This window comes from Sebastes fasciatus, chromosome 8, assembly GCF_043250625.1.
Source record: "Sebastes fasciatus isolate fSebFas1 chromosome 8, fSebFas1.pri, whole genome shotgun sequence".
Classification (NCBI taxonomy): Eukaryota; Metazoa; Chordata; class Actinopteri; order Perciformes; family Sebastidae; genus Sebastes; species Sebastes fasciatus.
The window spans coordinates 8,375,734-8,393,060 of record NC_133802.1 but is presented as its reverse complement, the minus strand read 5'-3'; the positions used below and the strand labels follow the sequence as shown (position 1 = coordinate 8,393,060).

Here is a 17,327-nt window from a genome sequence, read left to right as displayed (position 1 = left end):
AACTCTTTTTCTAAAGGGAGCATTCTACAGTGTTACGAGTCATTGTGAAAGAGATGAACCAACAATGGCTTTTATTTCATAAAAAAAGAGGGGTTTGTTGATATCAAATCTTTTGATATATAAATACTCATATAGTTAACGCAAAGGCTATAAAAAAAATTATATTGAAAAATATAATTTTTCTTCAATAATCATATCAGCCGAACAGCAAAATAAATGTTTTATTTTTTCAGACGGTGATCGACTGCAGCCGCCTGTGTGTGAGTCAGTGTGACTAAAGTGCTCGCTGCCAGAGGCACCACTATCTCCCCTCAGCGTCCAGGTAGCTGAAGGTGGCAGCTCCTCCGCCCCCGAGCACCGGGCCGTCTGATCAGCTTCCAGACTCCCACTCGCCCTCCAGGAGCGACGAGTCAGCCTCCGCCACCAAGCTCGATTTAGTGGTGGTGGGGGAGAGCTGACGGTCCTCTGGAGCTTTCAAAGGCTCTCTCCATCAAAGGCTGAATGACAACCTGAAAGCAGAGAGAGCGAGCGTGTGTGTGCAGATAGTGGGAGAGGAGTGATGCATGTATGGGTGGAAGAGAGGGAGATGGAAATGTGAAGGACAAGAGACTGTGGAGAAAAGTGGGCCAGTGATGATACGAGAGCAAAAGTTTGACTGATGCAGGTTTTTAAAGGCAGACAAGCTGATATTTAAAGTTTTAAAATAACAAAATTTATGCTGAAATTTCCCCTCAAATTTGCAAATAGTTCTTGTTTTTGCCAGAAATATGTTGTTGTCAGGCAGTGTTAACAAAAAGTATTACTAAATATCTTCCTCAACAACCTTTTCTTCCACAACCAAGACAAGATGATGACGAGATGGCACCAACATCGTTTAACACTAACTGTGACACGGTCGCCCGAAAAGGAGTGACATGATTATGCGCAAGGCAAAAGCATGCAATCATTCTTGCTTTTACAGTAGCGTGTCATTTGGACGTCATGTAGTCTGTACTGACTGCAATGTAAATGCGTGAATATGCTACGCTCAGAGCTAATGACGTAGAATAAAGAGTGCTTATGGTGGGAGGAGGGGAGAAAAAAAAAACACAGGACTTTCAACCAGGAGACCGGTGTATGAGACCCATCTTTTGTTTTGTAAGCTACGTTAGTGACATGTTTTTTAGTTTATCAATGACAACAACAGAGCTTGGGAGAAAGAAACAAGGTGATATTTTAGCTGACTGAAATGTTGAATATAATGTGATGACTAAAATCGTTTTCATTGACTAAAACTTTACTAAAATAGTTGCGGTTTTCTTTAGCTAAGATACGACTAAAATGCCCAGACTTTTAGTCAACTAAAACTTGATAAAAATGATAAAAATCCCTACAAAATACCACATTAAGACACCAAGACCCTGAGGAACACCATAGCAAAAGAAAAGCCATGCTGTGATTTGGTATCAAAAACTTTTGACATTTGAAGATTTCTGCAAGAACTGCATTTGTTGGCGATTGGATGGTGAGCACTTCTGTTCTGGAAACTGCTCAGAAACCCCCTTATTGTCAATATACCTAGGACAGCCATCCATCCTCTGAATGCTCTAGGTCTCTAGTTTGTGTTTGTCAAGTTTGATGAGTCTGTGATTATCCTAGAGGTCACCACAGGTCACTTTATACAGTGAGGTCAAGTTTCAAAAAATGGTCTCAATACAATGAAATGTCTCCTATGGGGACTAACATCATCAAACATGAATACAGTTGGGCTCATTGGATCCACAAGCGTCTCAGCTTTACAGCGATACCCAATTTATGTAATTCCAAGACTGTTTAGGGACCCCATTATGCAGAAATATTCAAATGCACCATTTTTAGAATAGGCAAAAATAACCCATTTTTAATGCATGCAAAAACTGCATGGCTTTTGCCCCAAACTGCATGTGATTATCATAAAGTGGGCATGTCTGCAAAAGGGAGACTCGTGGGTACCCATAGAACCCATTTTCATTCACATATCTAGAGGTCAGAGGTCAAGGGACCCCTTTGAAAATGGCCATGCCAGTTTTCCTTCGCCAATATTTAGCCTAAATTTGAGCTTGAGCACCCCTAAAAAGAGTCTAAAATTGCCCCTGATTTATCATTCATCCTAATAAATGGTTTAAAATGTATTTGAAGTGTGGAGTTGTTTTGTTTTGGCACAGCAATTTATCGGTCCAACCCTATCTACATAACTGGCACATATACATGTACAGCCAGTCTAGATTCTGTTGAAATCCCTCTCTCTGACGTGACAAGAGAGACACAGACAATACCATTTTAGCCGGAGTACATCCTGAGTACATCCTGCTCTGTGAGATGTGTTCAGAACAGAATGGGGCCAAAAAACGGATTAAAGTCAGGCATCTATACAGCAGCCATGTCTGAACAGCTAAAAGAAGATGGCATTACAAACATACTGAGTCGTGTTTCGTAAAGGGATATTGTCACTGCCATTTAGTCACCAACAAACACGACTAGAGCGTAGGACCTCGGGTTGGCAGACAATCAAACCCGGGTCCATTCTCTCCTGACACGTACATTTGTTCACCACCTCTCATGGATTTAGAAGCATTGAATTAGTTTGAGTGTGGGCTAGAAGGAACGCAGCAATCCAGGGATTTTTTAAATCCATAATGAACGTATTGAAAGGATTTTGTCAGGTATCCAATTCAGATGGTTGTGTCATTTTGGCGTGTATAAATCCAAAAGCTGGCAGGGAATAGCGTCACCTACGAGGGCGTCTGGATGGCGGTTTCTTTGATGTCCTTGGCTATCTTCAGCAGGCTGGCAGACCATGTTGGAGACACAGCAGGCAGTCGGATGCCAGCTCATATCTGCAGGACCCTGCTGCTTTTACCTGGGAAATTAAGAAACAATTAATTTAACGTACACGCACACACATCAAGTACATCTAATAGGATCACTTTGGTTTGTTACAACTTAGGGTGTTATTGTGGTAGATTTGGCGTCATGGAAACAATGATGTCGCCCCGCTATTTTCAACATGGATGGACTGGGATGGAAATTCATCCCGGGACTTTGAGATGGAGAAGCCATTTATGAAAAATGTTGTGCAGTAATTTTAACACTAATTTGTGTGGTATAAAAAGCATCAGTACCGTGTGGAGCGGTGAGGATATTTTAATCTGCCGCTATTTTCCATCTCTTCAGTGGTGCAGAAGCTTCAGTGGATGGTGAAGTCACATGGTTCATGTCTTTCCATCGCTCTTTATCGCATTTTACTTTTATGATGCACCAACTTTTCCACCTCAGCCAAGCGTAAACACTTTTTATTTTGTGTTATTTCAAGGTTTTCATGCATAAAAACAAGTGGATGGAAACGCACCAAGTGAAACAGAAAGGACCCTGGATAAGACAAAGCTAAATTCATTTCAAGTCACTTAAATGATAACACCACACTTGGCTCTCTTAAAACTATAAAACCTCAGTTGACTGTATTCAATTTTAATGTTTCCTCCGGTTGTCTTTTTATCAATCCTTTATTATTGATCTTAAAGGATTTGCGATGTTAGGCTACAGTGTTCAGGTATTGCGAGAGCTATTGCAAATGTGAATTTCTACTCAGAAACTCAGATTCTTCCACAGAGACAAATAAATCATGAGCTTGTGTTGAGAAGTTACCAGGCTGTTGTGTGCTTCTTCATTTGTTTCCATTTCCACTCTTCACTTGGCCAATGGGCTCCTCTTTTGTCTGTCACCTGTTGTCTTCTTCTCTTCCTCTCTCTACAGTTGCGCTTCTGCACATAACGGGGAGTCCTGGACAACCTCCAAGATGTCACCTCCCTCCACCATTTTTAATGCGCCACCTGTCATATACAAAAAGATTTCAATGTCTAATCAAGACCATTCACTTTCTCCCCCATGCCTCATGCTGAAAAACCACCGTTTCAAAACCCCCTTTTCTATACCAACTGTGAATTTTCATACAACTCCACACACTCATTAACAGCCCTTGAGTGCAAGCTGGAAACTCAGCGGATCGTGTCAAAGCGTTGCGAGCAGAGAAGACAGCTCTTTCTTGCTCTCTCTCGCTGATTTTTCAGTCTGGGTGCCCTCAAGGTTAGCAGATTAGCATACAACATCAGATGTGGGTATTCAGAGGCATCCAGGAGGCTGCTCAGGTCCCAGCTCATACATACACTGTACTAGTGCTATTAGCATGCATGCCAGTTATCTGCCTGACAAAATGGGTCATGTTGTGTCATGTCATGTCATGTTGTGTATGAAGTTATCACATCATGATACATTGTGTAGCTGTCAATGAGAATCACTGCCTACTGTCACTCTGTGTGATGTCGGAAATGGGAAATGGACTTACATTTACATAGCGCCTTTCTAGTCTTCCGACCACTCAAAGCGCTAAACACTACATGTCAGCATTCACCCATTCACACACACATTCATACACTGATGGCAGAGGCTGCCATGCAAGGTGCCAACCTGCCCATCAGGACCTTATCTAAAAAAAAAAATCACACACCGTCAGCACAGCCTTCGGGAGCAATTTGGGGTTCAGTATTTTGCCCAAAGACACGTAGACATGTGGACTAGAGGAGCCGGGGATCAAACCGCCGACCTTCCAACTGGTGGACAACCGCTCTGCCTCTGAGCCACAGCCGCTCAAAATGTTATAGATTTATTTTCCCGGAGCATTTCTGGGATATATTTCTGTCAAATATTTATATTTCCAAGTGTCAAACTTAGATTACATCAAGTGTTATTACATTTGACAGAGTAATAACAAATCACAAGAGTGTCAGCTGCCTTTAAAGTGACATTATTAACCAACTGCCCCTAAACTACAGTTGTAGACATTTTTGCGATTAGTGTGTAGTAGAGTATCACCTTTGTTTTCAATTGATAAACCATGGCACATGCACTCACTACAACTGTTCTTTTGCTACAAAGAATTAACCACAACCAAGCTTGTATATATATATATATGGAAAGCGGCGAAAAGCAGTGAAAAGCAGCGAAAAGCAGCGAAAAGCAGCGCACCGAAACTGTCATTGCTAGTTTCAGACCGATGCAGTAGTCATTTTCAAACCCAGAACCCATGTTGTATAAGTAGCAAATGAACTTGCGTCCATCTGGCCCATGAGCATGCTGGTCTTAAAGTGAGGTGTGTTCAGGTGATTTGTTGGCGCATTGCTATCTTGATGCAGCAGAAAGCGATTGCGCCATTGACGTTGAAGTCTGGCGCAGTATTTTCCTGCTATTTAAAGGGCGCATTATTCAAAATTCAGGCGGCAGGTGACAATTCAGAATATAATGGAATATAATGAAGTAAGGCCGTCAGTCCTCACCGTGACCAGAGTGATCACGGTGCACACACGCCTCTGTGGCGTCCCCTCTCCTCATCCCTCTGTGTGTGCATGTGTAGAGACGTATAGGCTATTTCAAAGTTTACTGGCCCTCTCCCTCTAAATGTCAGCGCTTTGAGGCTGATGGATGCATGCGTTACGCTGCAAGCCCGTGCATAATGCAGCTCCGGAGGATTATGCCCGGTCCGAGCCCCCCCATAGGTTGCATCAGAAAGCAACACAGTTTTCATAATTTATCAATACATGTTTATCATATTTAGCCTAGTGTTTATTATCATATAATTCATTTTGCCTCAACCCACCCACTTGCCCTTTGTGCACGAGCAGATCCGTTTCCTCAACAGAAAAACGCTTGCTTCTCCAATTTTCCAGGTCCACCTTTTAAATAGCAATGGGTATTGACACTGATTGGTTTAATTCATGTTACGCCCAAAACACACCTATGATTAATTAAGAGATTAAATACAACCCCTTTGCCCCTTGAGTCTTACTTTGCACCCAGATTATGCGCTGTTTCACTAGCAAAAGTGGATTTGGACACGCCTTAAATGCATTTGCGCCATGCACTTTAGACCATGCGCTATAGATCGTTTAAATAGAGCCCATTCAGCTAAATGGCTACAGCCAGTCAGTCAATCATGTTGATTAGCAGTATTGTTTTTTTTCCCACTGGAGGACCAAAGTACATAGCACATTGAAAACCAAGTTAATGTTGACTTATTTTACCTTAATTTGGTTACGTAACTTCCACACTCAACTAATGCCAGTTACGTAACAAACAACTTTTTTTAGCACAAAACAAAATATTTTCCTAAGCCTATTCAAGTAGTTTTGTTGCCTAAACCTAACCAAGTTCTTCTGTTGCGTAAGAAAACATAAAAACTAAGTAAATCTACATCAAAGTTTATTTTGAAAAGAGACTGTATGCAGTGAACGAGGGGAAACCTTGTGACGCACGTCATCACAGAGGGGTACCTATAGCGCGTAAGTGTAGGGCCACTGACCAAGCGGTATTTGATGAGTTGGTGGTGAGAATGTGTTGGCCATTTATACTTTTCATCCTCATCTATATGTTTAGCTGCCAACTTACACCATGTACCTGAAATAATTTAACAGTAAAATATGATTTGTATTTGAATACCACCAAAATACATACAAAAGTTAATGGTCCCAGTGGAAATAGAAAAGGAAAAGTTGCATGTTGCATATATAATGGGAGGAGGCCGAGATGAATGGACTATACAGTATATATATATATATGTGTGTGTGTGTGTGTGTGTGTGTGTGTGTGTGTGCGTGTGTGTGTGTGTGTGTGTGTTTGATTCCATAGTAAGTTAGTTTGAAGATATGATTTCCTACATTTTGACGAGAAATTATACATGAATAAAGTGAGTGAAAATTGTGAGAACGAGAGCAAGTTTAAAATGAACACTCCTCTCCACTCTAGCTGTGATGTCACCACTCTAGCTCTCAACATTCCATCCTATACATAAACCATCATACCATCATAAACTAAGAAAAGGCCTGAAAAAAGCATAAAACATAAACTGTGATAGTTAAAAAACTGTAAAAGATATCATGAATGCTGCTTAATCAACATTCACACTAATTAATCAGAAAAACATCTATAGCATACAGGAGCAGATCACCACTGGCAAATATCCAGGATATAATGAAAGGTCACTACCAGTCTGGCTACAAACACCCCATATCAGTAGTGAAGCATGATTGAGAGCAGCATAAAAAGTCCAGGGTTGATAAACCTGCTACCCCACAGCAACTTTATCATGAGCAGTGAGGAGAACAGGTGCAGCAGACATTAGGACTCATAATAAGCAATGATGATCGGCCCGGAGGAGGGGGAGGAGGCTGTAAAACAATGGGGACAGAAGAAATGAGAGTGGAGATCAATAACCAGGGCAGGGGTGGTAGAGGGATGGGGGGGGGGGGGGAGTTCTCCTCGCTGACAGCAGTCATTACCATGAAGTGCCAACAGATGCCACAGCTGCCGGAAGCCTAATCTGGGCAATTTACACCCCTGTCAGGTCTGTGCAGGTTCCAACGAATCAGGCGGTGCAGAACTACCCACCTGATACCTTCTCTGTGCACATGTGGCCAAAATAGCACAGTGTAGTACATACACATTCATCCATACAGATGAATATGCGCTGCATTTACATACTGCTGTCAAGCACACACTCTGTACATGTATATGCATACCCACAATACACACAGTACCCATACCCCTGATAGCACATAATCCTCAGCGGGGAATGAACACAACTCATGTTTCCTAAAATGAGTTCACTCATCCATGTGTGGATGGGGCCTATCGCAGCATGCATTCAGCAGAAGGCAGGTGAACACCCTTGACAGGTTTCTAGTGTTACTAGTAAAATCGTTCTATTTTTGAAGACAGGTATAAACATCATGAGGCAAACTTCACTGATATGCTTATATGTTTCTAAACTTTCTGTTCTGACTAAAGTAAAATTCCTTGAAAAATATGATTTTGTTTAAAGGTCCCATAATATAAAAAAAGTGAGATTTTCATGTTTCTTTATTATAAAGCAGGCTTAAGTCCTATATAAATACTGTGAAAGTATCGAAACACTCAATCCACAGGGAAATACACACATCTCATATTCAGAAACTCTGTGTTTGAAACAAGCTGTCAGGATTTCTGCCCATTTGTGATGTCACGAATATACAATATTTAGACCCTTGACACAATTTGAAATGTAAACATTCTAAATGTGTCCCAGTTTATTTCCTGGTTGCAGTGTATGTGAATGTCATCAGCTGACAGGAAATACACATGGACCCAAGCTGTTGCCTAGCAACGCATTTCTGTTGCAATTCCGTCAAAATGCGCTAAAACGGAGCATTTCAGACAGAGGGTAAATACAGGTATATTCAGGCTGACAGTATGAGGAAAATAATGGGTTTTTTTAACAATACAGCATGTAAACATGTTCTAGTAGAAACACAAAATACAAGTATAAACCTGAAAATGAGCATCATATGGGACCTTTAAATTCTAAAACTCAAATAAATGGATTAGGGGTGCAACGATCCATTGATCTGGCCTGAATATAGATTCAATGATCAGCGATCCAATATCATCAATGCAAAGTGAAAACATCGATGCATATCATAATCTTTAAGATACGCCTTTGTTTTGAAATTCCCGGAGTAAATCTGTGTCACCATCTCTGTCCAAGCGCAACTCCTTCCTCAACATTCAGGGTTTCCGCCTTTGCATTTTTTTTTGTTTGTACATTTTTAAGATGATTTTTTAAACAAAAATGTGTTATACAAGTAGCAATAACAAGTGCATAGGTTGTGTGCGTTACGTTATCGATAGTGTGGTTGAGAGAGAGAGAGAGAGGGTGAGTAGCAGTAACGTTCTAGCTGAACGTAGCTGTGCATTGTGGTACAGTTTAGGCTGTCAGTGAATAAATGCAACAACTCCTCGAAACGCAAGCCAAGTTCCCGTGTCCTGCTGATTAAAGTGAAATGGTTTGCCCTGAAGTTAGCCATTACTTCGGCTCAGGCTCATTTAAGGTGAACTAGCTATTCTCATTTTATAGTGACAAGCCATCCACCAGCAACACTGACTAAAAGACTCTCCAGGTTACGCTGGCTAGCAGAAGTAATAATAATTTTGTACAGAGTTACAAACTTTTGGTTATGTCTTAACCAAGAAATATTACACAAGTTTATCACAAGTCTCCAGTCTTGCCTGTCATCTGTTGTCTCTCTGCTGGTCTGTACTGACAAACACACCTTTACCTCCTGATCGTAGAACCCGATTGAGTGCAGTCGGATTGATTTAAAGCATCTATGTTGTGTTATGTTATCTATGAGTTTATTTGCCACGCTCATTTACGGGGTATCAATCATTTCAAGTCAAAAGGCTAAAGTTCAAGTGAAGACACAAGTCACTGGTGTTAAAGTGAAGTCGTTTAAGTCTGCATTTTGCGTATATAATGTGGCACACCTAATCTCCAAAGGAATGCACGATACGTAAACACATACAGTAACTAAAAGCAAGTAAATGACCACTCCAGACACAACACAACATGAATTTTAGCCTTCTCTTATTTGACCAAATATGACAAACCTCTTTTTTACTATTTCACTCCAGTCTTTCTCCCTTTGACTAGTGTGGAGTGGAGTTATAAGGCCTCGGGATATAACGTTTGCTCAAAAGTTGAAACATTTTTAACTCACATGGACACTTTTTTACCTCGTTTTTTTTGTGTAAAACGTGTGTCTATTCGTGCACGCTTGCATCTTCTCATTGACTTTGTATGCAAAGGTTTTTCCCTTTCATTTCACATGTGTCTTTAGCTACTCTGGAGCTGTAATTAGGGCGGATCATATCATAGATAGAAGTATAGTACAGTATTGTCTCCCTCAGTCTAACCCTATTCCATCACCACCGGTAGCCTCTACAACCTGCCAAGCAGATGTCACATCAATGTACATCCCAGAGCCCTGCTCCATCCTCCTCCTGTTTAACCCCCTGCCCCACTGTCCTCCAGGGGCCTCACCTGTCAGCATTAGATTCAATAGAAACCTATAGCCGTCCCTGGACGTTGATGTCAATGTATAGTGGGCCTGCCAAATGCATCCCGGCACTGTGATATCTGTCTCCAACCACTCCCACCTCCTTCTCCCCCCCCCCTCCCTTCAACTATTCACACTTTCATCCCTCCCTAAGGGCCATCAATAATGCAACGTGGTGCTCCTCGAGCAGCGTATGCACATACACACACACAACGTGTATGAAGACACACAAACAGGCCCAAGCACACAGTCTTTAAGATACATACACACACATGGAAGGTTCAGTTCACTCTGTGTCCCCTGTGTGATTTATAGACGGGCACTGTAAGGGGGCTCCTCCAGTGGAGGCCATTATCATGCAGGCAGACACATCTGCAGACATCAATAAGTGAGGCAGGGGGTCGAGGGGGGGTGGCCCTGGTGTCAGCAGGATCCCCCCTCCGGCTGTCATAGCCTTTCACGAGGGGCTCCCACAACAAACAGCGTCTCCTCGTCGCTGAAAAGAAGAGTAAGGGGCCTCTCTAGGACACGTGGACAGGAGAGAGAGGCCAAAGAGCGTGTGGAGACGTGCATGTCGGCCACGTTGTTGAACAGAGCTGCCGAGAACTGCTCTGATGTTTTCATGCCATGAGAATCACAAGATTACAAACTCTAAACTCACCAAAAAGAAAAGCTAGAAACTTTACATTTCTTTGGATTTTGAAGTTGGAAAACACGCAAAACAAATCAAGAAAAGGTTTGTTATGGCCAGTGGCAGAGCTTGATATTAAACAAAGCAATCTCAACTCAAGGTCCACTTACTCACTTTGAATGTGTGGTCTTCATCAGCAGATGATGATATTCAAGCTCAAGTTTTGAGCCAACACGGTCCCCGAGGATTACCAACACGTTTCTTCTCAACTTGTCACATACTCGCGCTTTGTCACAGACCCCTTGGCGTCACTTTTCGGTTGAAGTAAACACGTGCTTAACGTTGTGAATTAAACATAAAACGCTTGCTTAGGTTTAGGCAACCAAACCGCTAAGTTAGATTTGGGAAAAAACAACATGGTTGGTTTTAAAGTGAAAATGAGACTTAAAGGTACTATATGTAACAATTTACATGTATTAATTGCTTGGTTTTGCCATTGTGTGAATAGAATGTAATGCAACTTAAAAATTGAGACCTTCCTGGACATTCTTGGTTGCCTATAACAGCCTGTAGTCTGATTTCTATGTAAAGGACTCGGGCTGGTTTTGCTTCGTAACATTAGCTGATGAAGTAATTTGCAAATGGCAAGTTGGTTAGTATTATGGAGATTGGACATTACAGATAGTAAAGTTATTTTATGATATATGATTGTACAGGATTATCACTCGCGCCTACGGAGTGCGAGCAACCAGATGCTGACTGCAGTTCACTTAATGGCCACCGGTGTCATTAATAACAAGGATTTTCTGAAAGTTACATATAGTACCTTTAAAGGTAATATTACCTTAATAGCACTTGTACTTTGGCATTGGCCAAAAGAGTGATGTGACATTACATTACGATCATAAAGTATGTCACTGTTATTATTTGTAATGTCCAGTCTCCATGATACTAACTTGAATACCATTTGTAAATTACTTCATCAGCTAACGTTATGAAGCAAAACAGTCCCGAGTCCTTTACATAGAAATCAGTCCACAGGCTCTTATAGGCAACAGAGAAAGTCGTAGAAGGTCACAGTTTTTAAGTTACATTACAATCTGTTCTCACATTGGTAATACAAAAGCAATTATTACATGTAAATTGTTAAATATAGTACCTTTAAAGCATGTGAACATTTTCTAGTAGAACCCTGAAATAAAAGTATGAACCTGAAAGTGATATGTCACTAAGTTGGCGCCTTGTTTGTACAGTTCTTGCCACACTTCACTAAAAAATTATATACAAAGAAAACAACCAGAGGCAGTGTGGTGAATGACATTATATTTTTGTTTTATTGAATCTTCATTACGGTGAGGATTGAGGATTGAGGATTGAGTTCTGAGTTTAACTTGCCAAGTTCGAACTCCCAAGAAATCAAGCCTGGACTTGGTGTATTGACGTGCTTATTCCAGAAACAATTTCCAATAACATCATCATTTCAGCTCCCATACAACGAGGTCTTGACATTATCCAGAGTAGGACAGAGTTTAATCTAGAGAATTCATGGCTAGATAACACTAGATGTTCTGTTAGTGGGCGTGTATTGTATAGAGTGGTATAGTACAAAAACATATTGAAGGTGGGAGGAGAGCACTGACCTTGTACTGTAACTCAACTCTCCCTGTTAAATCACCATGATTGTTATTGTTGGTTGAGCAGAGAACTCTGTCTTGCTGAACTGGATGAACAGTAGCAGTTGTTGTGATGGCAGTAGTTGCCATGGCAACAGCAGCAATAGTAGTAGTAGTAGTAGTAGTAAAAACTAGGTTTCCAGGGAGAGTACCAGACACACTTTGACACACATCGCCCTGCAGCCTCCTGATCATCCACAAGCTTTCATCCACGTTGAACACGTTGTTCCAGTACTGTCTGACACACAGGGGGAGAGGAAAAAGCACATAAACAATGACTGCCCACACTCTTGCTGAATGCTGTTTATATACAGTGATTTGATAGCAGATTTAAGACTGATTCACATTATTATAATTATAAAGAAAACTAACATTTTCATTTACGGATTTATGAATATGACCACTTGTTTCAAAGAAATAGTTCAACATTTTAGGAAATGGCTTATCTGATTCAGAGTCAGGACATGATTAGCCTAGCTTAGCATAAAGACTGCAAGCAGGGGAAAAAAAGCTAGCCTGGTTTCAAATTTCAATAATGCACCTACCAACACCTCTAAAGCTCAACGATTAACACATTGTATCATCTTTGTTTAATCTGTTCACAAAAGCAAAAATCTTGTTTTCACTGTGGAGTAGCCAGGCAACCAGCAGCAGCGCTGCACATGACGTGCTGGGCGGATGGTTAAAATGTTGTTTATTAAGTATATTCCAGCACCTGTTTGCGTACGGATTAAAAAAATGTAACCCGTGGAGTTCAGTGTGACTCACCAAAACACATTGTGTAAAACCTGAAAAACATGTTGAATGCATTTCCTTCCTCACAAAACCATAGACTGTATATAAGAAGTGGATGTAGTCACCGTGACGTCACCCATTGGTTTGTGGGCTGCCGTTTTAAAGCCCTCGATTTCATCTTTTTGGGCATCGCCAACTTGGTCTTTGGCAGTCGCCATCTTGGTTTGAGGTGACATGAGACAACATGCACAACTGAATGCTGAATAGGACATTTTTTAGGTGACCAAAAAGGTCACAATTAACTTTCATGAACTGAAAAACACACTGTGAAAGGGTTTACACACAAAGTTCTAAGACGATAACACGGACAACTCCCAGACCGGACAACGCCATGGTAGCGACCTGTCAATCACAAGGTAAGTCATAGTATGGTATGTCGAAAAATGTCATTAAAAAAAAGTCATAGTATAGTATGTTGTAAAATGTCATTAAAAAAAAGTAATTGTAGGGGGAGAGGGGCGTTTCAGCTCATTACATAAATATGTCTGCATACTCAGTTACTACTTTGTTTTATTTCATTATCATCCATGCCATGTATCAAAGGTTTGAATGGGCATTTGATTTCTGATTATCGGACTTGTTTGTAAGTATGTCCCCAATTCTAAATGATAAAATCACACTAACCTCGTGGAATGTTTGGGGCCTTGGAACTGACATAAAATGCGTGAATGTTTTTTCTCACTTGAATTCACTTGAAGCTGATATTTTATTTCTATAAGAGACTCACACTACTAAAGTTACTGAATACAAATTAAAACCTAATTGGATCTCACAGGTGTACCAAGCACCCTTTACGTCTCGAGCATGGGGCGTAGCTATCCTGTTTCGTAATAATATTCCTTTTTTACTTAAATCCAAGATTACAGATCCAAATGGGAGATTTATTTTGATTTCTGGTTATATTAACTCATTCCCAATTACCTTGTTAAATATATACGGCCTAAATTCCGACGACCCTACGTTTTTTTCTTAAAGTTTTTGAATTACTTCGAGCGTATGGATCCTCCAATATCTTCATCGGTGGCGACTTTAACTGTTATTTGGATTCTTCCTTGGACAGATCATCCTCTAAATCTCCTCCAACAATTAACTCGTAATAAAATCAAAGAAATATGGTGGATATTTGGAGAATACAACACCCTGACAAAAAAATTGATTCATTTTACTCACAGGTGCACCAGTCATATACTAGAATTGACTATTTAATAGTGGAGGCCGGTTCAATCCCCAATATTAGCAACACATTTTATCACAATACATTGATTTCTGATCACAGTCCTGTTACGCTGCAGCTTCAGTCCTCCCTTTCCAAACCAAAATATAATTGGAGATTTAACCCTCTACTACTGTCATCACCAGGATTTAAAGAATACATGGCCAATAAACTCAGAGACTTTTGAGAGATCAATGATAACGGAGAAGTTTCAGATTCTACTCTCTGGGAAGCACTTAAAGTTACAATGAGAGGATTTATTATTTCTTTTGAGACCTCAAGGAAAAAGGAAAAACGTAAGAGACCGAAAGAAATCGAACAAGAAATTACTCATATAGAAAAAATATATAAAACATCTCTTTTACAGTCTGACTATAACAAGATCCTGAAATTAAAAGCAGAATATAACTCTGTCCTTGGAGGGGAAATAAGTAATCTACTACTGAAGATGAGATAAAAACGTTTTGAATTAAGTGATAAACCTCAAAAATTACTTTCAAGACAACTTAAAGGAGAGCAGGCAAAGACTGCTATTCATAAAATACAGTCCAAACCCGGTGAAGTACTTACTGACCAACAAGATATTAACAATTGTTTTAAAGAATTCTGCTCCGATCTCTATACCTCTACTTCCTCTACTTTCATCTTTCAGAGTAGGTCCCGCCCACAAGATTCAGCTCAACACCAAGCAAAACATAATACATTTTTAATCACCGATTTATTTTACTCGCAATAAAACAATTTTTGATTGCATGTTGACAGTTTTGCTCCCAAACCTATTCTGTTTGCTTGTATAATAAAGATGTAAAAGTAACTCCGTGCATTGCAGCCACTTGTAGATTAGTGGAATGGTATGAAACCATCAGCAGGAATGTGTATCATGTTGTGCATTGATAGAACAAAAAGGGGGCCCACTCGTAAAGACTATTTTTACTCCATCCTCAGGGAGACTGTGAGTGTGTGAGTGTGTGTGAGTGTGTGTGTGTGTGTGTGTCAGTGAGTTTGTTTGTCATTTGTTATCCATGGGTCACTCTCTGATTGGGTACAAGAAGAAGACCTTTAGTGCTTAGTGCCTAAAGGTTAGAGAAGTGAGCTTGAGACCAGAAGGTCGCTGGTTCAATCCCCCGGACCGGAATGATAAATCTGGGTGGGGAAAGTGAAAACGCAGCGCTTGCCCCTCCCTCATTACCACCACTGAGGTGCCCTTGAGCAAGACCCATAACCCCAACCACTCTAGTGGAGCTGCTCAGTGAACAGCAGGTCAGACTGTGGTTGTACGGGGCAGCTTCCAGGTGTGAATGTGTGAATGTGATCAGGGCGTTCCTGGCAGAATAAGAGCAATGCTCTCAATAAATAAAGGTAAAAAAGGCTGGAGCGTGGGTGGTTGCGTTCCAGTTTTGTAACTTTTGCAGTGAGAAATTAGACGAGATTTAAATTTTCTCTCAAGCTTTCTTCTTTCATTCTTCACACTACTTCTGACACTTCTTGTGTGTACAAAAACAAGTGCAACACCAGTGAAGGCATTCCCATCTCATTTGTGTGAGTCATTGCATCTCATGCCTCTCTCTATGAGGGCAGTGCTCTTTTCTCTCCACATTTGAGTGTGGCTGTTCGGAAAACACCTAGAAACACTTGTGCCGTCAGACGTGATCGGACTTCAAGTTGTATGAACTACTTTCTTTTAAAGCATGTACCTTCAGTCTTCAGTCTTTGGTCCTGAACCCAGTGTTGAAAAGAAAAAGCTGTGTGCTGAAATGTCCTTGAGTGAATCCCTGAATCCCTACAAGCTTCAGAAGTGCTGCCCTCTGACCTCCCTGTGGAGGATTCTGTCAGGAGACATAAAGCCCTGTTATCATTATCACTACACGTACACAGCACACATACTTTATCTTTCAATATCAAAATATGCAATTCTAAAGTCACTTACTTGATTGAATGATTGATTTGATAATTAAGAAACACATATAACACTGCACTACAGTCATTACATATGGTAAATGATCCCAATAAAGCCCAAAGGCTTATTCCAATTGTGGTCTTCTAGTGTAACATGAAAAACAGGAAGCACCTTCCCTGAATGACGAAAGGAGCACTTCAGTAAAAAACAATTAAGGATGCACGTCACCTGTACTGCATGTGAGCAGCGCGCGTGTGTGTGTTCACATCTTTGACTGCTCCTGTGTTAAAACGAGTAGAAATGAGTGCAGCGGAAAGAAGAGAAGAAGAAAGAGAATGAGCCAGCCAGCAAGAAAATGAATGGAGCGAAGGGAGAAAAAGGGAGGGGGAAGAGTAAAAAGAAAGAGACTGTCAAAGTCAAACAAATTCAGAGGGATCAATGCGCAGACTTCGCCTGGCATATCCAAGGGAGCGCCAGACTCAAAGCTCTTCAAGCCCACAGTTCAAAGTGGTGACACGTCCATTAGAATTTCTAATTCTGATGGCATCGACAGGCCTACGGCTACAGCGCAGGCAGAGGACGGGCTGAGAGGAAACTAGGCCAATGCTGAGAGAGAGAAAGAGAGGGAGATGTATACTGTATACTGTTCTTTTTTTATCCCTTTCTTATTAAAAAGTCTACATACAGTGTCATTTTCAGATGAGTCCAAAAATCTTCAAGCATACTCTGGATACTTCATCTCCATAATTGTACATCATTTATGAATTCATTCACATCTTTACTCCAACAACACACAGAAGGAGGTTTTCAAGCTTAATATGAATGATTTGCTGAATTTCAAACTCTTTATATTCATCTGTTTTTATTCCAGTTCCTTATAACAACTGAACATTGAATGTTTCAAACACAATGTTATTACTTATCATATAGTGGAAAGCAGGGATGCTGGAAATGAGTCAGAGTTGGGGGCTGCTGAGGAAAGGTCAGTCTATATAATAAAGTCATACTAAATAGTAAATACTGCGCAACATTCATGTTTTTCACTTTCATTTTTTGTGCCCTTTGTTGTCAATGTAGACACGGCAAGGCACGCTCAAAAGAGTTCCCAAGCGCCCATTTTCCAGGGTGCAACGGCTGCGCCCTGAGATAAAAAAAGTTCAACTTTTGGAACGCATGT

The 17,327-nt window shown here is 40.8% G+C and overlaps 1 long non-coding RNA gene across 2 annotated transcripts; it reads right to left on the bottom strand.

The window, feature by feature from the left end:
- Positions 1 to 231: 231 nt before the first annotated feature.
- Positions 232 to 12,430, bottom strand: LOC141772060 (uncharacterized). 2 transcript variants are annotated; one of them, XR_012594837.1, is made up of 4 exons: positions 12,213 to 12,426; positions 3,664 to 3,848; positions 2,755 to 2,878; positions 232 to 509 (listed from the first exon to the last, which is right to left on the bottom strand). It is a non-coding gene; the product is annotated as an uncharacterized LOC141772060 (long non-coding RNA). The 2 variants fall into 2 exon arrangements; XR_012594836.1 differs by lacking the exon at positions 232 to 509 and having other exon boundaries at positions 793 to 2,878; positions 12,213 to 12,430.
- Positions 12,431 to 17,327: the final 4,897 nt, after the last annotated feature.